General features: G+C 47.3%; 1 pseudogene; it reads right to left on the bottom strand.

The window, feature by feature from the left end:
- Positions 1-20,795, bottom strand: part of LOC148130640 (uncharacterized) — a 77,562-nt pseudogene extending 56,767 nt beyond the window's left edge.
- Positions 20,796-21,886: the final 1,091 nt, after the last annotated feature.

Below are 21,886 nucleotides of genomic sequence, written 5' to 3'. Positions count from 1 at the left end.
GACCTCACTGTATCCTGGTTTTTAACACTAGACCAATCTGGTTCTCATTGCCTCCATTGGCTGGGGACAGCTGGAGAAGGGTAGTCCCCGGTTCCTTTTTCTCCAGCTGGGCCACACGTGTCTTTGCCCCATAACCCTTGGCTGCTGACAAGTCCCACGGGAAGATTCTAGTGCACCAGCTCCAGCCTGCCAATGGCCGTTGACCAAAAGCGGCACAAGGCAGGACTGCTTCCAATTAAGGTCTCTCTTGAAGGGAGCATCCAGGAAGATGTTTACTCTAGAAGCAGCCCTGGGCGAGCTGTATATCCTAAGCGCATGGTTTCCAGGGCATCTGAGGCGACAGACAATCTGAGAGCAATCAAGATGTTTTGATTCACCGAGGCGGCTGATATAAACAGAGATTTGCTCTGAAGCAAGTTCTCTCCAAATGGCGGGTTGGGATAAGGGCAACTTAGAACCACAGTGAAGCGAGGCATCCTTATAACGTCCAGAAAGGGAGGGCCGAGCTAGTAGAGATGTGAGCCCCAGCAGATGCTTCTTGGAGTCTCCAATCTGCTGTCCTTGGTTCTCCCAAGGCATCCTCAACCGAGGTTAGATGTTGAAGTTAAATGTGAGCCAGCCGTGTGCAGCAGCTGCCAAAAAAAAGCCAACCCAGTTCTAGGCTGCATCAACAGAAGGATAGAATCAAGATCACATGAAGTGTTAGTACCACTTTATAATGCCTTGCTAAAGCCATATTTGGAATACTGCATTCAATTTAGCAGTCTTCCGATTTTTGAGGGGCTGCCACAGAGAGGAGGAAGGGGTCAAGCTATTCTCCAAGGCACCTGAAGGCCAGACAAGGAACAATGGATGGAAACTGAACTAGGAGAGATTCAACCTGGAAATAAGGAGAAATTTTCTGACAGGGAGAGCAATCAACCAATGGAACAGAAGTTGCCTTTGGAAGTTGTGGGCGCACCATCATTTGAGACTTTCAAGAAGAGATTGGACTCCCATCTGTCAGAAATGGTGTAGGGACTCCTGCTTGGGTTGGACTAGATGATCTACAAGGTCCCTTCCAACTCTGATTATCTGTTATTTGGTCACTACATTGGTTGCCACAATGTAAAAAAGATGTTGAGGCTCTAGAAAAAGTGCAGAGAAGAGCAACCAGGATGATTAGGGGACTGGAGGCTAAAACATAAAATGAATGGTTGCAGGAACTGGGACTGGCTAGTCTAGTGAAGAGAAGGACCAGGGGAAACAGGAGAGCAGTCTTCCAATGTTTGAGGGGCTGCCACACAGGAGGAGGTCAAGCTATTCTTCAAAGCACTTGAAGACCAGACAAGGAACAATGGATGGAAACTGAAGAAGGAGAGATTCAACCTGGAAATAATGAGGAATTTTCTGACAGTGAGAACAATCAACCAATGGAACAGGAGTTGCCTTTGGAAGTTGTGGGAGCTTCATCACTGGAGGCTTTCAAAAAGTGATTGGATGGCCATTTGTCAGAAATGGTGCAGGGACTCCTCCTTGGATGCGGGGTTGGACTAGATCAATGGTCTCCAACCAGTGGGCCGGAGACCACTGGTAGTCTGCAAGAAAATATTGGGTTTTCCACAGAGAAATGTTACCCTCAAAGCAATTAATCCAGGCTGCGTAGGAACACAAGGCTGCGCTGCCCACATGGCCTACGGGAACACAAGGCTTGTGTCGCTTGCATTGTGAACAACACGAGGTAGTGAGGGAAGGGGGGAATGGCAGATGGGGGAAACTTGCGCCTCGCCTGCCCACCGGGCTGCTTCTTTCCACTTCTTTCCTCTTCGTCAAGCACACAAGGAAAGCAGCAAAAGTCTTTCTTTCTCTCCCCCAAACTCCGCCAGAAATGAGTCTTGGGGACCCTGCAAGGCATCCTGCTCCAAGAGGCTGCGCCATCAAAGATTCATTTCTGGCAGAGTTTGGGGGAGAGAAAGAGAGACTTTTGCTGCTTCTGCTGCTTTCCTTGCATGAAGCCAAAAGTCTCCCTCTCTCTCTCTCCCCCCCCCTCCCCAAGAACGGAGCTAGAGATGGTATCCTGCGATCCCAAATAAAGAACGATCGATCGGTAGGAAAACAGGGTGGGGAATTTTCCTGCAGACCTTTTGGGGATTTTCCCAGGATCTCTGGTCCACAGGATTTAAAATTATGAGTTTGGTGGTCCCTGAGGTCCACAAGGTTGGTGATCCCTGGACTAGATAACCTACAAGGTCCCTTCTGAGTCTGTTAAACTGTTAATCTGTTAACCCAATACCATTCTGGATGCCATCAGCAAAACATACATGCTGAAAAAGATGGTTCTCAAAGGGGTCTTGTTTGGTTTTGGTGTTGAAATTTTCCCAAATATTACGGAATAATAGAGTTGGGAGGGACCTGGGAGGTCTTCTAGTCCAACCCCTTGCTCAAGCAGGAAAACCTATACCATTTGAGGCAGACGGTTGTCCAATCTCTTCTTAAAAACCTTGAATATTGGAGCAGCCACCGCGTCTGGAGGCAAAGCCATTTTACTGCTTAACTGTTCTCACTGACATGATAGCAGTTTTCTAATATTTGAGGGTCTGCCACAAAGAAGTGGAGGGGGTCAACCTATTTTCTTTCTTTTTCAGATTTTCCTTTACAAAATTTTATTGAACAAAACAATTAAAAACATGGAACGTAGTGAAGTCGGTTTGACATAACGTTTGGTCAGTATCGCATAGATCGATCTTTTCCTATATACAATTATTCAAGTATATACATTTGTTCGCTCATATATTACATTTTCCAGCATCATTGTGTTCTATTTTCATCTCGTACGTTCATTTACCCTCTCAGCAGCTCCTTTGCCAACTTGAGAGCTTCCTTTCTGCTCCCATCAGTGATAGAATCTGTCCCGAATTGCGTAATATGCCGACTCGTCTTTATTTTTCATCTCTAAAGTTAGCTTGTCCATTTCAGTGCATATCAAGATTTTTGTTTATGACTATGTCTTCACTCGGTATGTCTGTCTCCTTCCAGTTCTGGCCAAATGCTATCCTTGCCACAGTAATAATATGTATAATCAAGTATAGCTCATTCTTATTATATTTTTTTGACATGATTCCTAATTGAAAGCATTCTGGTACATGAGTCAACCTATTTTCCAAAGCACCAGAAGGCTGGACAAGAGCAACGGATGGAAACTAATCAAAGAGAGAACTAAGGTAAGATTAAGGAGAAATTTCCTGATGATGAAAACAATTAACCAGTGGAATAGCTTGCCTCCATCCATCACTGGAGGTTTTCAAGAAGAGACTGGACAGCCATTTGTCTGAAATACAAGGTAAAGAGCCTCCTGCCATGGGCAAGGGGTTGGACTAGAAGACCTCCAACGTCCCTTCCAGCTCTGTTATTCTGTTAACTCCTTTGGACAACCCCAGGGCAGAAGACCCCGGATCTTTCCATTGGGAGATTTCCATTCCATCCTTCCTGAAGACCGCTTGACCGAAGCCGCCAGCTGAGTTGCGAATCCAACCTTCTGCAAGGCCTGGAATATTGGCAGCCCTGTAATTTCTGAAGGAGAATTCAAGATAAGCTCTACCATTTCGCTAGCAGCTGCCTCCACGGTTTTATTGTGCGAGAAAATAATTTATGACTTTTGAATTGCAGCTTGGAATTGCACCAGACCAAGGAAGAAGCGGCCTTCTTTTGCAAGCGAGAATTTGGAAATAATACTTAATCTTCCTATTGGGAAAAATGAAAGAGGGGAAACTGTAAATGTGTCCATTTTCATAATTAATTGCTTTCTCCCGTAGTAATTGCTATTGGCTCTGTCTGCAACGTGCCGGATTTTTAGGCACATTCAAGTAGCATTAAGTTCAGTCCAGTTTAAAATACTACACTTAATCATTTTGTGTTTTGCAATAGTGCTTGATTTTGCAAAACCTCCCCTTCCTTCTCTTAAAGAAGCCCATTTATACTAAATATTAATCTTTTTATAATTAAAAAAAAATCAGAGTTTCTACCGATAAAATCCCCCATCTTGCATGTTTTATTTTTTTGCAACTCGTCATGTTTGATTTGGAAAATTATATATTGAATTTTGGGATTAACATTCACCAGCTAATTCCAAACGGAATCCTTTTGTAATAAGGTCAGATCTTATCTCTTCAAGAGCACCAGGGAGGGATGGACTCTGTCGGTCTCCTTGGCTAGCCTGAAGAAGGTCATCATTTATTTATTTATTTATTTATTTATTTATCAAACTTATTAAATTTATTTTTTTACTGAAAGATGGGGAACCCACTTCTGGGAAAACAGCTTTTGCTGTGGTCTTGACTCCCCTGATGTTTTCTTGCTATGTTTCCTGGGGTCTTTTAAAAGCTGGCCATGTGTAGATTTTAGCTAAGCACCTTCTCTGATCAGAACTGAAAGAAGAGTGGAAGGCAGGTAGGCAGGCAGGAAATAAGGAAGGAAGTTTAGAAGGAAGGAAGTTTAGAAGGAAGGAAGGAAGGAAGGAATGATAGAAGGAAGAAAGGGTGGAAGGAAGGAAGGGTGGAAGGAAGGAAGAAGGAAGGGTAGAAGGAAGGAAGGAAGGGTAGAAGGAAGGAGGGTTGGAGGGAAGAAGGAAGGGTAGACTAAAGGAAGGAAGAATGAAAGGAAGAAGGAAGGGTGGAAGGAAGGAAGGAAGAAGGAAGGGTAGAAGGAAGGAAGGAAGGAAGGGTAGAAGGAAGGAGGGTTGGACGGAAGAAGGAAGGGTAGACTAAAGAAAGGAAGGATGGAAGCAAGAAGGAAGGGTGGAAGGAAGGAAGGGTGGAAGGAAGGGTAGAAGGAAGGAAGGAAGGAAGGAAGGAAGGGTAGAAGGAAGGAGGGTTGGACGGAAGAAGGAAGGGTAGACTAAAGGAAGGAAGGATGGAAGGAAGAAGGAAAGGTAGAAGGAAGGAAGGGTAGAAGGAAGGAAGGGTAGAAGGAAGGAGGGCTGGAAGAAAGGAAGCAGGAAGAAAGAAAGAGTGGAAGGAAGGAAGGAAGAAGGAAGAGTGGAAGGAAGAAAGGGTGGAAGGAAGAAAGAAGGAAGGGTAAAAGGAAGACAGGGTAGAAGGAAGGAAGGGTAGAAGGAAGGAAGGGTAGAAGGAAGGAAGGGTAGAAGGAAGGAGGGCTGGAAGAAAGGAAGCAGGAAGAAAGAAAGAGTGGAAGGAAGGAAGGAAGAAGGAAGAGTGGAAGGAAGAAAGGGTAGAAGGAAGAAAGTGTGGAAGAAAGGTTAGAAGGAAGGAAGGGTGGAAGGAAGGAAGGGTGGAAGGAAGAAAGAAGGAAGGGTAAAAGGAAGACAGGGTAGAAGGAAGGAAGGGTGGAAGGAAGGAAGAAAGGAAGGAAGGAAAGAAGGAAAGAAGGAAAGAAAGAAAGGGAACAGAGAGGGAATGAAAAGAAGAAGAGAGGAAGGAAGGACATGCACCGGAGGGCAGTATGCCCAGTGAGGCTGGCCTCTTCTGCTGTTGACCTTCTTGATTGGCTCACCTGCTTTTTTCTTGCTTAGCCCTTCAGAAATTGCCATAACAGAAGATGGATAGATCCTCTGGGTGGGGTGGGGTGGGGGGAGGGGGCGAGCTTCCAGGGCGATCCTTTTAAACCGGTGTTTTTGTACCAGGAAATCAGCACGTTTAACCTAACAAGCAACTTGAATGCTAAAGGGACCAATAAATCACCTTCTCACCTCTTCCTTTTCCAGCCTACACAACGCAGTCCTGCAGTCAGCAGGAGAGGTGACCCCAGGAGTCATCCATCACTTTGACACGTCCATGACTTGCCCCTAACTTGAACTTCGGGCCTTAGCCTGAAATGGGGGAAGTTGACTTTCAAGTTCATACAGCTGGCTGGCTGGGGCCAAAGAAGATCCTACCCCAAGTCTAAATGTTGCAACAGAGGCAACGGCGGGAACCCCGTGTGTGTGTGTGTGTGTGTGTGTGTGTGTGTCTTGGGATGCCACGTGAGGTTGAGTTATGGGACGATGTTGAGTAGATCTGTTTCCCACCCTCTTTTGAGCGATCGCATCGTATTTCATGTTCCAGTTTAGGATGACAAGCAAATGGCTACCCATTCCTAGTGAAAGCAGAATACCCTCCTTGGTTACCAACGAGATACTTAAAAATTGCCACCTACGCAACGGGATGCCTTCCAAGACTTTGGATCACAAACAAGAACATGACTCTGTGATGAACAGGTGAGTGAGTGGGAGAGAACGGGGTGTGGGAACAGGAAGAGCAAATCAGGAAAGGAAATCAGGAAAATAAGGATTAAAATTAACCAAATCACTAAAACGGCAAGAACCCTCAAAAGCCAGGGAAGCACGAACGCCAATGGGCATTCAGAAATAATATACTAATACCTGAGACTTCTCAGAAAACAACAACTGAATGAAAAACTGCTGGTGACCTTCTACTGCTGCACCATAGAGAGTATCTTAACTTACTGCACCTCTGTATGGTTTGCCAATTGCACAGGGGCAGATAGGAAAGCGCTCCAGAGGGTTAACGTCATTGCCCTGAGGATCATGGGTTTCCCTCTCCCCTCTTTGGAAGAGCTTTATAGCTCCTGCTTCCTTAAGAAAGTTCAGAACATTCTCAAAGATCCATCTCAGCCTGGGAACCCTTTTTTGAACTATTACCATCTGGCAGACAGTACAGGATAATAAAAACAAGGACAAATAGGCTGAAAAACAGCTGCTATCCCAGGGCAGTAGCTCTGTTGAATTCTACTGTAGAGTGCAGTGTTGGTGCCGTGTCGGGTTTTTTTTAATCCAATGTGTGGAGTGTGAAGGATGTTTGTTTGTGTTTATTTTCAAGGTCATGATGTGCACTGAAGATGGTGTTTGATTTCATTGTACGAGGTGCAATGACAATAAAGTAAACTAAAATTAAAAACTAAAACTAAAACATGATGGAAACTCCTGAATTGCACATGGATAGACTTCACCATGGTTTCAACGGGGGAACTGGGAGCATCCTAGAGCAAACCAAGCCCAAAAATAATGGGGGAGAGGCTGTGGGACCAAGGACCCCCGCAATCCTCCTCCTCCTCCTCCTCTTCCTCCTCCTCCTCCTCTTCCTCACATTACTTTGGGTCATGAAACATCTGCAAGCAAAGAGCTTGTCCGCCTGGAATCTGCACTGTATCTTGGATATTAACACAATTGAGCAGGTTCAGAGGTATTTCTCAAGAAAAGGTCTCCACTCCTCTACTCATAATAGAATTCCCTATGTCTCCAGGCTTAAAATTCTGGGCCTGGACAATCTGGAACTGCGCCGCCTGCGGTCCGATCTAAGCATAGTTCACAAAATTGTCTTCTGCAACATCTTTGGCTGTCAACGACTTCTTCAGCTTCAACCACAATAACACACGGGCAAACAACCGTTACAAACGCAAGGTAAACCGCTCCAAGCTCGATTGCAGAAAATACAACTTCAGCAACAGAGTGGTAAACGCCCGACTCCATTGTTACAGCCTCAACCCCTCACAGCTTCAACCTCAAACTGTCTACCGTGGACCTCACCCCATTCCCAAGAGGTCCTTAAAGGGGGCGTGCATAAGCGCACCAGCGTGCCTACCATCCCTTTCTTACTGTCTCCATTTAACTGTATTTACTTTCTCTGTTCATGTTCATGTTTATGTTCATACTTATATTTATTCTCTTGTACATGTTTGACAAACCAATGAATAAAAAATAAATAAACAAACCACGAAGCTCAGAGAGCACCAAGGACTCTGATGTGGTGAGAATTCAACAATTGTCTTACATTATTCAGCAGGCCAGGCAAACTAGAAAAGGATGTAATTGTTTTGGCAGAGACGTATTTGGAGGATAAAGGAATTAGGTTTTGTTAAGCTAGGGTTTGGGTTGAGCTTTTCGTAGGTTATTACGTCCCATAGGATTTTCCTCCAAGGGAGAACATACAAGATTGGCTTCCAAGAGAGCCGCAGTCCTAGGTACACCTCCCTTGGAGTAAGCCTTACTGAACATTGGACATGAAGGTTTGAGCTGCAATGTCCAGATGAAGTTAAAAATCTGGAGGAATTTTTCCAAAGGAAATGAACTGTAGAATCCAATCTGGGTTGGTAAAGGGTCCAGAGGTTTTGTCTTCCAAGCTTTCGGACTTGTGCAGGAACCAGTGGTGGGATTCAAATTTTTTTACTAGCGGTTCTGTGGGCATGGCTTGGTGGGCATGGCAGGGGAAGATTACTGCAAAATCCCCCTTCCCTCCCCACCCCACTAACCTGCTTTCCAGCTCTGTTCTCCTGTGTAGGGTAACAAAGAAAGACCCAGCCGATCAGCTGGGACTCAGGAGGCCGAGAATAGATGGGGTTGGCGGGGCCAGTCAGAGGTGGGATTGGCCGGTTCTCCGAACTACTCAAAATTTCTGCTACCGGTTCTCCAGAACCGGTCAGAACCGGCTGAATCCCACCTCTGATTGGCTGTCATTTGCTTGTGCTTCCAAGCCCTCACCTCCTAAGTATCTGATAAGCGGTTGGTGCATCAGCATTCTTGTTGACTGATGAGGGGCTCATTTCCCACGCTTCAGTCACTTCCCTGGCTGATTTTGTACCTGCTCGGCCAACAATCTTAGTAGCTATAAAATTGAATGTATAAATTGGAGTCATCTTTGAACTTCCAGATGGTCAGATCAAGCAGGTCTTCTTCACATCCTCCAGAGCTGAGGACACTTCTGAAGGATCCACCTGAGACCAGAAGCGCAGTCTTCATTTGAGGAGTGATTAAACCACCCCTCCTGCCTTTTTCTGTGGGTTTCTCTCTTAACTTCTCAGATCCCATCTCCCCTTCTCATCTCCTCCTCCTCCTCCTCCTCTACTTGCACAGTCACACGGTGACTTGGCCAAGAAAAGCACTTCTAGAATCAGCCATCTTTGGAAACGGAGCAAGCAACATAGCAATTTTCGGAGTCATGCTCCGCTCCTGGGAATTTCCAGCATGCCATTATTATTGTTTTTGCTTCTTTATCAACATATTTTGTGCTATGTTGTTGGCTTAATGTCTCTTTGTGATTCTGTTTGATTTTCTGAAAAATCCAGAAGGTGGCCAAGTTGCTTGGAAGAAAGAGACTTCTCCCAAGTTCAGAGGCCCTTCTCCATGGCTTCCTGAGAATCTGCTGTCGGTCCACAACCATTCCTTCCTCCACTGTCCCAGAAGGACCCTCTTCTTCTCGGGTCACTGAAGACAAGTCTACAAAGGCAGCCTGTCATCGCCCTCAGTTAAGTTAAGAATAGAACTGTGTCCTGGCATGAAATGCATTGCAGGATGTTGGGCCTCTAGTGGCTTCTTAGGAGCCCGACTGTCTTCTTCTGGGCAATTGTGGAGAGAAAAGCTTTTGTTGGCTTCCAGGCTCTCAGAGCAGCCTTTCCATTCTGAGTAATGGTTAATGGTCTCTTCTCTACTACTCATGGAACCTGGCATGTCTCAAGATCATATGCTCTCTACTCTTCCAATAATTAATGTAGGGGTGCCATAATTGCAGGGGCCCCCTGGCTACCAGCCATAGGCCACTAGCCACCTCCACTTGCCCATTATCCAAGATCTTCAGAAACAAAATGGCAGGTTGGTATGTTTCTGCCTGCTTTCCCTTCTAGGACAGGGGTCTCCAACCTTGGCAACTTTAAGACTTTAAGGAAGTTGAAGTCCACAAGTCTTAAAGTTGCCAAGGTTGGAGACCCCCGTTCAAGGAAACTACTCCAAGCTAATGGTGGATTCACCACAGCTAACTTGCAGAGAGACAACAACTCACCTGTGATGACCCGAGGCGTGGCAGAAAGGCAACACAGTCAAACAAGCAAGAAGAGTCCCTTTATAATCTCCAACTTTGCCCCTCATGTCCAGGTTCCCTTCGGATGGAGAAAAGGTCTCCCAGGAGCAGTCTTTAAGGGGAAGAAATTCAGTCCAAAAACAAAATACATACAAACTGTAACTAAAAATCCAAACAAACCAAGCGGCAGTAATTAACTTGACAGGGCAGGAGAAAGAATTGCAGGCTTGAAAGCATGGCAAAACACACACAGTTGAGAAGACGCCCGAAACATAGATAAGCCTCAACGATACCAGATAATTCATGATTTGCTCCCAACAAGTTGCTGTGCACAACTTCCCTTTTTAAACACTGTGTTCCCAGCTGCAGCTAATGAAGGGAATCAGGGCCCTTTCCTCCCCTGTAAGCCATGCAACTCACGTTGCTCCCTTCTCTGTTCCTCCCTGTGTGCCCTAGGATGAAGAGCGGGTGGGCCTGAATTCCCTCTGCCTTGCTCTACCTCTTCCCTGTTCTGCCCAGCCAGACTTTGCCCTTCCTCAGTTTCTTCCACAGCTAATGGAGCCACACTCCCACTCCCTGTCAGCTGCTCGGCCTCCCCCTCAAATCAGATTCTGACAGGGGCATGACATCACCATGTCTAGTTAGCTGCAGGACAATTCAACAATTCAATTTCATTGTTTAAAATAATGAAAATATTATTTTGATTTTTGTCTTTCACGTTTTATTTTGTCCTTCCTTTGGATTCTTTCTTTAATGAGTCGATTAGACTATTCCTTTGATATGATGTAACTCTTGTCCTGCAATGAGCTGGCCAGGCCAAGTTGTCTGATGGCGAGTTGGCCACAGTAAATTTGCCATGACAAGTTGGCCACGGTGAGTGATCCCATTCCATGATAGCAGCATTCCAATATCTAAGGCAGTGGTCACCAAACAGTGGGCCGGGGACCACTGGTGGTCCACGAGAAAATTTTGGTGGTCCACAGGGAAAGCAATTAATCCAGGCTGCAGGAACACAAGGCTGCGCTGCCCACATGGCCTGCGGGAACACAAGGCTTATGTCGCTTGCATTGTGAATAACACAAGGTAGTGAGGGGAGGGGGGAAAGGGCAGAGAGGGAGAACTTGCCCCACTCACCCCACATGCCTGGCCTGGCCACCGGGCTGCTCCTTTCCGCTTCTTTCTTCTTCTGCTTTTGGCTGCACGCAAGGAAAGCAGCAGAAGTCTTTCTTTCTCTCCCCCAAACTCCACCAGAAATGAGTCTTTAGGACCCTGCAAGGCATCCTGCTCCAAGAGGCTGTGCCAGCACGACAAGACTCACAAAGACTCATTTCTGGCAGAGTTTGGGGGAGAGAAAGAAAGACTTCTGCTGCTTCTGCTGCTTTCCTTGCATGAAGCCAAAAGTGTCTCTCTCTCTCTCCCTGTGAGAACGGAGCTGGAGACGGTATCCTGCGATCCCAAATAAAGAATGATCGATCAGTAGGAAAACTGGGTGGGGAATTTTCCTGCAGAGTTTTTGGGGGATTTTCCCAGGGTCTCTGGTCCATGGGATTTAAAAGTATAAGTTTGGTGATCCCTGAGGACCAAAAGTCTTTCTTTCTCTCCCCCAAACTCTGCCAGAAACGAGTCTTTGTGAGATTTGTCATGCCAGCGCAGCCTCTTGGAGTAGGATGCTTTGCAGGGTCCCAAAGATTCATTTCTGGCGGAGTTTGGGGGAGAGAAAGAAAGACTTTTGCTGCTTTCCTTGCATGCAGTCAAAAGCAACAGAAGAAAGAAGCAGAAAGAAGCAGCCCAGTGGCCAGGCCAGGCGCTTGGGGTGAATGGGGCAAGTTCCCCCGCTCCCCCCTTTCCCCCCTCCCCTCACTATCTCGTGTTGTCCACAATGCAAGTGACGCAAGCCTTGTGTTCCCGCGGAGCCTGGATTAATTGCTTTGGGGGTGACATTTCTGGGCAGACCACCAAAATTTTCTCACGGACCATTAGTGGTCCCCGGCCCACTGGTTGGCGACCACTAGACTAGAAGACTTCCAAGCTCTCTTCCAATTCAGCTGTTCTCTTATTCTGTTGTTATTCTGCTATTGTAATTCCGTTATTTTCTTATTCTCTTCTTCTGCTCGTGGTAAACCCTTGACCTCAGAGTTGGGGTTGGTCCATTATCACAAAATCTCTGGAGCGCAACCCACTATTAGGCAGCTGCCGCTCCTTTTACAACATACTTGGCCTTCTTGATGAACAGTCTTTGGCAAAATATCATGTCCAGAGGAGCCAGGAGGGAAGAGAAGAGCTGTCCGGCTGCCTCCATATCCTGTGACACCTTCTTTGGTACAGTTGGTGGTTCTCAAACCCCAGCGAGAAGCAACTTCTGCCAGATACAAGTGGTTGGAGCCAAACCAAGCAAGTTCTCCAGGAGAAGCAAAGAGATTCCAAAATGGCTCAGGATTCACAGAGATTCCTGCTTTCTACATGCCGTGTATTGGCTTTGGCCCCTCCTTGGCCAGGGCCATCAGAGTAAAAATGGCCACGAGTTAGTGGTGGATGATAAACTTTAATGATTAAAGGATGGATGGTGGTGCGGAGGATGGAGGAGGAGGAGGAGGAGGAGGAGAAGGAAATAACTATGCGGATGTGGATGTATTTGTTTAAAGTTAGGGAGGTCCCTCAAATCAACAAGAATATGAAATGAGATTATTATATTATGATTAAAAAGGTGATGAATGAAAATTAAATATAATTCTATCTGTAAAATTGGTTAAATGGAAACAAATATGAAATGGTTATATGAATACTCTTCGAATAAATGTAAGATTCATTGTAGACTGGAGGTAAATACCACGTGGATCCTGAATGGGAGGGGAAAAGAAACATATGCATGTAAAATAGTAAATAGGGAATTATTGTTGTTAGTTGGAAGGTAATAATTAAGAATGACCATATTGATATTAGTATTCTTTTTGTTTTTTGTTTGCTGTACATCGGCTTTGAGAAAGTAAACGAAAAGAGCCTATAAAATAAAATAGGGGGTAAGATGGAAATGATAGTAAAGGGGATAAATATTGGATAATGTGTTTTAGGAGGAAAATGTTTTTGTTTCTGGAATAATGAATGAAGCAAACATTTATTAAAAGGAAAATGGAATAGGTAATGATTTGATGTGAAACTGGATAAGAAAGCTGAAAATGTAATTGTGACTATGTATGTATGTTGTAACCTGGAATCACATTGCTCATGTGTAAACAAATAAAAAATGATTTCAAAAAAAAAAAAAAAATCAACAAGAATATGGAGAGTAAATGAAAGATTTAAAGATATATCCATTTCCTTCTCATTCAGTTGGGGTGCATTTGTGTTTGTGTATCTCTGTGTTCATATTGTGCATGGCACGCCTAGATACACTATACCAATGTTTCTTAACTTCTTTGTGTCACTTCAATTAAAAAAAACAACACAATTTTTATGGAGAGTCCAGCCAACAGGAAATCTAGTCTACTCTAGGGTTGGAAACCAAGCAAGGATGGGCTCATTTGTACCTGGATAAGGGACCACCAGGGAAGCTCAGGATTATAGGCTGGATTGGGGAGTAAGGACACTCCTGAAGAAGGCAAGACAGATCGTGTTCCTACAGGTCTCTGACCAAGGAAAGGGCAGGGAAGTGTCCATTGTCTGAGATCAATCAATCAGAATAGAGCTTGGAAGGGACCTTGGAGGTCTTCTAGTCCAGCCCCCTCTCAAGCAGGAGAACCTACACCATTTCAGATGAGATGATTCATTGATCTTTCACAAGGACATCGAGAGCCAATGTGGAGAAGGGGAGGGCGCTATTGGATTGGACCGAAAGACCCAAGTGGAAGTCCATCCTTTGCCGTAGAATAGAATAACAGAGTTGGAAGGGACCTTGGAGGTCTTCTAGTCCAACCTCCTGCCTAGGCAGGAAACACTACACCACTTCAGACAAACGGTTATCCGGAGTCTTCTTAAAAACTTCCAGTGTTGGAGCATTTACAACTTCTGGAGGCAGGTTTTTCCACTGATTAATTGTTCTAACCATCAGGAAATTCCTCCTTAGTTCTAAGTTGCTTCTCTCCTTGATGAGTTTCCATCCGTTGCTTCTTGTCCTCCCTTCGGGTGCTTTGGAGAATAGCTTGACTCCCTCTTCTTTGGGGCAGCCCTTCAAATATTGGAAGACTGCTATCACATCACCCCTCTAGTCCTTCTTTTCATTAAACCAGACATAACCAATTCCTGCAACTTTTTAATACGTTTTAGCCTCCCGCCCCCAATCATCTTTGTTGCTCTTCTCCGCACTCTTTCTAGAGTCTCAACATCTTTTTTTTTACATTGTGGTGATCAAAAAACTGGATGCAGAACTTCGAGAACCTCCAGGCTGCATTTTGGACCAGACCTTCCTCCTCAGCCCAATTCCTTCACAATCCCCTTGTTGTGGAGCTAGGGTGTTGGCAGATCACCATGGAAACCACCTTGGAAGAGCGATAGGGAATAAGTATGAGTAATAAGCTGAAGGATGTCCATGGGCCAAGAGCCCAATCGGATTAGCTTCATATAGCATCGCTAAGCATCAACCAATTAGGCCTTGAATCAGGGCTTCCGGGATGAAGGACGTAAACCACCCCAGCAGGAAAACTGCTTGTAGGTGAATTCCGAGAGTGACTCATGGCTCTTAATTTTTGCTCCTGTCCCAGGTATCTGGTTTCATCTACAAGAGATTGACCTTCTCTCGAATGCGGAAATGCTTCCGATGTTTTGGTAAAATGAGCGGAAGAGCGGTGGTTTGGTGAGAAAATCCCAGTGCTTTGAAATCTCGAGATCCAGGTGTAGCTTTCTTCAACCTGAAGGTTCAACCTAACTTAAGCCTCGGGTCCCAAAAGTTTCAAAAAGTAACTGGACTTTGAAAAACAAAGCCCAGTTGCCTTTTGAAAAAGGACTGTTGGAACAACCTTAACAGATAGATAACAGATAATCAGAGTTGGAAGGGACCTTATAGGTCATCTAGTCCAACCCCCCACCCAAGCAGGAGACCCTACACGATTTCTGATAAGCGGCAGTGCAATCTCTTCTTGAAGGTCTCAGGTGATGATGCTCCCACAACTTCCAAGGCCAACTTCTGTTCCGTTGGTTGATTGTTTTCACTGTCAGAAAGTTTCTCCTTATTTCCAGGTTGAATCTCTCCTTGTTCAGTTTCCATCCATTATTCCTTGTCTGGCCTTCAGGCGCTTTAGAAAATAGTTTGACCCCCTTTCTCCTCTCTATGGCAGCCCCTCAAATATTGGAAGACTGCTATCCTGTCTCCCCTGGTCCTTCTCTCCACTTAGACTAGCCTGGCCCAGTTCCTGTAACCGTTCTTCATATGTTTTAGTCTCCAGTCCTCTCATCATCCTGCTTGCTCTTCTCTGTACTTTTTCTAGAGTCTCAACATCTTTTTTATAGTGGGGTGACCAAAACTGGATGCAGTACTCTAGGTGTGGTCTTACTAAGGCTTTATAGAGTGGTATTAGTACCTCACTTGATCTTGATTGCATCCCTCCATTAATGCAATTAGCTTTTTTGGCTGACATTAGCTTTTTTGGCTGGATGACCTGGATGATTTACAATCTTCATAGGCACAAGTCTAAGGTCCATAGGAGAGTTGGTTTCGTGCAATGTAGACCATCTAGAACCCTATCCCCTTCAGGAATGTGGGGTAATGACTCTGCCCCCTCCCTTGGTTTTTTCTTGTCCTAAATGAAGGACGTTCCTTTCCCCACCACTGAATTGCATCTTGTTGGATAAGGCCGAACATTTAAGTCTTTCCAGATCCTTTCAAGATCTCGAGTCTATCATCTAACATCTTTGCCATTCTTCCCACTCAGTGTCACCTGCAAATCTGATAGTTCCCCATCTATCCCCTCATCTAGATGGTTCGCGAAGATCACGAAGAGCCCTGGGCCCAATGCAGAACCTTCAGCTACTCCACTCCATGCTTCCTTCCACATAGATGTGGCTCCGTTGAGAACAACGTTGCTGAGTTTGTGTTTTATTCTGTCCTTGTTTGAGGAACATGTTCTTGGAGCATCTCTCTCTCTGGAGGCCTGGCCGCAGCTTTGGGCTTCAGAAAGGAAGAATAACGACAAGGTTTGCCTGAGTGAGTCGCTTCTGCATAAACCCTTTGGCATCAAATGCTTTAACATCACCTGGTACGAACGAGTACATTCATTAGATAGCTAAAGTAGTTGGTGTTTAGAAGCATTTATTTTATTTAGTTTAGCTTAGTTTGTCAAGCATGTACGAGAAAACAAGTCTAAGTATGAATATAACATATAAACATATAAATAGAAACAGGTTTAAGTATATACTTAATAAATGAGTACGAATAAATGGGAACAGTAGGACAGGGACGGTAGGCACGCTGGTGCACTTATGGACACCCCCTTACAGACCTCTTAAGAATGGAGTAAGGTCCATGGAGATCTTTCTTCTTCTTCTTCTTCTTCTTCTTCTTCTTCTTCTTCTTCTTCTTCTTCTTCTTCTTCTTCTTCTTCTTCTTCTTCTTCTTCTTCTTCTTCTTCTTCTTCTTCTTCTTCTTCTTCTTCCTCCTCCTCCTCCTCCTCCTCCTCCTCTTCCTCCTCTTCCTCCTCTTCCTCCTCCTCCTTCTTCTCCTCCTCCTCCTTCCCTATTACCATTGTCACTCCAAACAGAAGGAAAAGTCAAGATGTGGAACCAGAAAATGCCAGTACTGTAGGACAGGGATGGTAGGCATGCTGGTGTGCTTACGCACGCCCCCTTACAGGCCTCTTAGGAATGGAGTGAGGTCCATGGGAGACAGTTTAAGGTTAAAGTTTTGGGGGTTTGAGGATGTAACAACGGAGTCGGGTAGTGGATATCCAGGCGTTGACCTCTCTGTTGCTGAAGTTGTATTTTCTGCAATTGAGTTTGGAGCGGTTTACTTTGAGTTTGTATCTATTTCCCCCCGTGTGTGTTATTGTGGTTGAAGCTGAAGTAGTCATTGACAGGTAGGACGTTGTAGCAGACAAGTTTGTGTACTAAGCTTAGGTCAGACTGTGACCTAAGTACTATGATTATGTCTATGGATGATTCTCTCTCTCTCTCTCTCTCTCTCTCTCTCTCCCTCCTCTCCTCCTCCTCTCCCTCCTCCCCTCCTCCTCCCCTCCTCCTCCTCCTCCTCCTCCTCCTCCTCCTCCTCCTCCTCCTCCTCCTCCTCTCTGCAAACCACATTCCCTTCTAGAGCTTCTGATGTTATCTAGCTGGGAATTGAAATATCTGTAAGAAAACAATCCAGCTCAGAGAGCACCAAGGACCCCACAGCTGTCGTTGTCGTTGTCCTCAGTCCTCCTCCTCCCTCCCTCCCTCCCTCCCTCCCTCCCTCTTCCTCCTGCTCCTGCTCCTCCCCCATTCTGTTGACATACAGAAACCCTGGAACGTGGGGCCTGGCAGTGGGGTATCCCTGGCACCCCCTTCTGATTGCTTCCATTGCCCTCAGCAAAGCTCGGGCTCCCCCTCCCTTACAGTGTGTGCCATGGGTTGCAATGCCTGCCTTCGCAGGCCGGGGTGTGTGTGTGTGTGTGTGTGTGTGTGTGTGTGTTTGTTGGGATGTGTGTGTTTTAAGAGAACGCACCGTCTTGGACCAGGCTGAAATTCCCGGCATTCTTCCTGCAAGCGCCGAGCTGTTCCAAGCCTTCTGCCCTCGGTCACCTCCAGCGATGGTCCCTGGTGAGGAGGTCCATGTGCTCTCCTGGCTGGAGACTGTTTGGAGAAGGCCCTTGCCAAGCAATTCCGACCAACGTGGCTTTGCCAGGCTCTGCCAAGGCCGTGAACTCTGCTGGATGCTTGGTTCCTGGCCGGCCCTGACGAAGCATTCAAGACCAGCGTGCCGTTTTTGTTTTGGTTCTCGGGACCTGCTTGTCTCTCTGCTTGGAAGGCTATTTTAAAAACAAATGAGCCGAGGAAGAAAGGAGAGCTGAGGCCTGCCAGCCGTTGGATCCTGGCTCCTCAACATGCGTCTCGGATTCTTGGATACTGACCGATGACCAAGTGGAGATTAAATGTGCTCGGGAAGCAAAGGTCTCCAAACTTGGCAACTTTAAGATTTGTGGGCTTCGACTTCCAGCATTCTCCAGCCAGCCAGCATTTTGGGGACAAAAATGGGGGATACATGGAACCTGGGGACCAGGCTGTTCCCCCAAGAAAATCATCTCTGATCATGGAGAGATTCAACCTGGAAATGAGAAATTTTCTGACAGGGAGAACAATCAACCAGTGGAACAGAAGCTGCCTTCAGAAGTTGTGGGAGCTTCATCCCTGGAGGCTTTCAAGAAGAGACTGGACTGCCACCTGTCAGAAATGGTGTAGGGTCTCCTGCTTGGGCAGGGGGTTGGGCTAGATGACCTCCAAGGTCCCTTCCAACTCTTATTAAATCTCTCTGATGCGGTTTTTTGGGGAGTGGGTGGGTTGCTGGGCCATTCTTCTCCTCGCTAGACCCTGCAGGGAAGATCACTTGGAGAAGATGCCCTGGAGAAGATGGCTGTCCACCAGCTGGTGAAGGAGCAAAGGTCAGGGGTCACCCAGTCCTCAATGGGCATGCTGTTGTGCTGAGGGGCCCAGTTTCTGGCCGCTTCCAAGGTGGGCCTCCAAAACTTTCTCTCTTGCTAGATAGGGGAGTCTACTTAGAACAGAGGTCTCCAAATTTGGCAACTTGAAGACTTTGTTCACTTCAACTCCCAGAATTCCTGAGCTAACATGACTGGAGGAGGAATTCTGGGAGTTGAAGTCCACAAGTCTTGCCGTTGCCAAGTTTGGGGGCCCCTGCCCTAAAGGCTGCCTGTGTGTTTTGAGGGGAGAGGGTAGAATTGGGGTGGGGGGTGAGGGGGGAAGGGGGAAGCAGGAGAGGCAGAGGTTCTGCTTAAAGGCCCTGAAAATGGCTCACAGCTGTTTCTCCCCCAAAATCCAAGATCAGGTACTGCAAGGAAGGGACCCTGAAGGTCTTCTAGTCCAACCCTCTGCTCAAGCAGGAGACACTATACTATTTAGGACAAAATGACTATCGAGTATCTTCTTAAAAATTTCCACTGCTGAAGCACCCACGACTTCTGGTGGCAAGCTGTTCCACTGGTTAATTGTCTTCACTGTCAGGAAATTTCTCGTTAGTTCCAGGTTGCATCTCTCCCTGGTTGGTTTCCACCCATTTTTTTTCCTCCTGCTTTCTGGGGCTTTCTGGAGAATAGGTTGACCTCCCCTTTTCTCTGCAGCAGCCCCTCAAATGTGGGAAGGCTGCTATCATACCACCCCTAGTCCTTCTTTTCATTAAACTAGACGTATCCAATTCCTGCCACCTTTCTTCGTATGTTTCAGCCTCCAGTCCCCTAACCATCTGTCGTGTCCGTCGGAATTTTTCTAGTACCTCCCTTAGGCGACCCTCTAGTTCTTCCCGGTTGGTTGCCGACACTAGCACGTCGTCGAAATAGGGGACCACCCCTTTTATTCCTTGCAGCAGTCTCTCCATGAGGCTCTGAAAATGCCCGGGCCACGCTGACTCCAAACTGGAGTCGGTTACAACGAAACGCCTCCCGGTGGGTGACTATTGTTTGCGCTTCGGCGGTTTCTGCGTTGACCGGCAGCTGTTGGTAGGCTTGCGCCAGGTCGAGCCGCAAAGACCTTGCCCCCCAGCGAGTGTAGTAGGTGTTGCACTACTGGGACGGGTAGGCGCTTTGTTGTAGGGCGCAATTGAGGGTGGCCTTATAGTCCCCGCAGATTCTCACTGACCCATCTGGCTTAACTGGGGTGACTATTGGGGTCTCCCATCGGGCGTGGTCAATTGGCTGCAAGACCCCTGTTTGACGAGCTTGTCAATCTGCTCGTCGATTTTTTTTCGGAGTGCAAAAGGTACCCGCCTTGGTTTTAGGCGATGGGGGCGATGCTGGGGTCTAGACTGAAGGAGATAGGGGCCCTCGGTACTTGCCTAGGTGCCGTCGAACACTTCCTGGAAGTCCCGTGCCAGTTGCTGTTCCCAATCGGCTTCTGCGATGTGGTTTATGCCCGTAACCTCGATGCCGAGTGGTGCGAACCATTGGAGCCCTAAGAGGCTGGGTCGGTTCCGGTCCACGATTGTCAGGGGAAGCTTTATGCGGTGCGGCCCTTGAAAGTTACTTCAACTGTCTGGTCCCGATTACGGGATGCGGTTCCCTGGTAGTCCTTAATCACCAACTTCTGGTTCTCTTGCCCTCCTTTTTGGATGGTTGGCACCAGCCGCTTGATCTCTTTCCAGGCGACCATGGAGAGGTAGGACCCGGAGTCCACCTCCATCCGGCATGGTTCGCCCTCGATGTCCACTTCTACGTAGACTTTTCGGGCATCGGTGGTTGAGGCGTGACCGATTGTGACCGTCTGGTGGTTTCCTCCCTCTGGCGGCCTTCCCGCTTCGTCGCCCCGGGCGCCTCGGCTCCAGCGGTTTTCGGCTTGGCGGTCTCTGGGTCTGGTGGGGGTGTCGTCTTGCCTCCGGTTGCTCTGGTCTCGCCATCGGGGCTATAGGTCTTCCTGAGTCTGCAGACTCGGGCGATATGGCCCTCTTGTTGCAATGCCGGCAGATCGCATCGATGAAACGGCATTCTGATCGAAGGTGGCTGCCCCCGCACCCGGCGCACTGGGGCCCCGACTTACGACCTCGTTGATCTCGTCGGTCCCATCCTGTCTGTAGCCGATGGACGTCTTCTTCCTCTTCCGTGATGTCGGAGGCGGAGTCCAGGTCCCCGTGGTGGGTGGTGGTTTCTCGTCGGCTCGCCTCGGGATTTTCGGTGCGGTCCCCGTTGTCTGCTTTCCGGCCGGGCTGCTGATTTCCGGGTTGCTTCGCCGCGGTGGCTTCCGCAAGGGCGTCGGCGAGGTCGATGTCGCCTTTGCCATCAGTCGGCTCTTCAGTGCCGGGTCCCTGAGGCCTAGGACCACGCGGTCTCGAAGGGCATCGTCCAAGTCTCGGAACTCGCACATGCCCCCTAGGTCCCGCAGGTCAGCCATGAAATCGCTGACGCCTCGTCCTGCCTCTGGTTCCGCCGGTAGAATTCGTCCCGCCGGATGAGTATGGGCACGGCGGGGGCGTAGTGGTTTCGGAGCAATGGTTCGAGATCGCCCCAGTCCATCACTTTCACGTCCGCGGGCTTTGCGAGGGCTTTGGCCATCTTGAACACCGCGGGCCCGCAGTGCGTCAGGAAAACGGCTCTTTTCTTCTGCCCGTTCGCGTCCTTTAAGTTGCTACTCTCGAGGAACATTAGGAATCGGTCCATGTACGATTCCCAATCCTCAGTAGCCGGATTGAACGGCGCGGGCGGGGTGATGCTGGCCATCTCGTTGGTCTTGCTTCCTCGGGACACGTGCTCGGTGGTTATTCTCTGGATCCCATCCTCGTCGCCAGTGTCGTGTCCGTCGGAGGAAGGAAGCTCGGAGTCAGTGACTGGTTTCAGCTCTTTATTGTGCTCCGTAAACAGCTTAAGCTTGCAGGGAAAAACAGCGGCTTTTTATTCCCAAGCCGCGGCGGCCGCGGCCAATGGCACTGCTTCGAATCTCCCGTGATTAGTTTCCACCAATCGCGGGGGATTCGCAACGGGCCAATCAGTGTGGCTCGTTCTATCAATCCGGGTGCCGTGCGCTTTGGCCAATCGCGACGCGGCGCTTACGAGTATGTAAATGACTGTACAGAACACCATCTTTGTTGCTCTTCTCTGCACTCTTTCCAGAGTCTCAACATCGTTTTTGTATTGTGGTGACCAAAACTGAATATTCCAAGCGTGGCTTTACCAAGGCGTTATAGAGAAGTGTTAACACTTTACACATGATCCTGATTCTATCCCTCTGTTAACGCAGCCGAGGTCTACATTTTCTGGAGGGAAATTCCTTCAGTATGGTCTGTTAATAAATACTGAAGTGAGCCTTGATTATTGTTTTTTGGGTCCTGTATTTGATTCCACAATTCAGCACGATGGAACAACGGATGTGCCTATTACTGTATTCAGGGTGATGCATGCACTGGCAGCCATTCACAGATATATTTTTATTAGTTTATAATGCAAAATACAAAAAAATACAAAAAGAAAATAGTGGGAAAGGAAGGG

This window comes from Notechis scutatus, chromosome 4, assembly GCF_049901735.1.
Source record: "Notechis scutatus isolate UNSWTSFEM ecotype Mainland chromosome 4, rNotScu1.2, whole genome shotgun sequence".
NCBI lineage: Eukaryota > Metazoa > Chordata > Lepidosauria > Squamata > Elapidae > Notechis > Notechis scutatus.
This window is presented reverse-complemented; position numbering and strand designations above follow the sequence as displayed.